Source organism: Penaeus monodon, chromosome 20 (assembly GCF_015228065.2).
Source record: "Penaeus monodon isolate SGIC_2016 chromosome 20, NSTDA_Pmon_1, whole genome shotgun sequence".
In the NCBI taxonomy this organism is placed as follows: Eukaryota; Metazoa; Arthropoda; class Malacostraca; order Decapoda; family Penaeidae; genus Penaeus; species Penaeus monodon.
Window position 1 is genome coordinate 41904530 of NC_051405.1, and position 283 is coordinate 41904812.

The 283-nt window shown below is 30.0% G+C and overlaps 1 protein-coding gene across 1 annotated transcript in view; it reads left to right on the top strand.

The window, feature by feature from the left end:
• Positions 1-283, top strand: part of LOC119585998 — a 20258-nt gene that overhangs the window by 2447 nt on the left and 17528 nt on the right. The window lies entirely within an intron of this gene.

Below are 283 nucleotides of genomic sequence, written 5' to 3' on the forward strand. Positions count from 1 at the left end.
TGGGTCTGTCAAGTATTTTGTATTTATACTTAAATTACGGTATTTTTTTTAAATCCAGTATTCAGACGAAAAATTTGCCCTCCTGTGAGATGTTTTAAAAAGGGGTCTGATAATCTTTAATCTTGTTTAAATCCTCACAGGGGTTTATTAAATGTTTCTATTGGTAACTTACATATCCCAAACCAAAACCTCAAAAACCAATGTTTTTCAACCCTACTTTTTTGCAGACACGGGGAATACATTATTATTCTCCGTTAAAAACTTTATTTTACAAAAAATAATC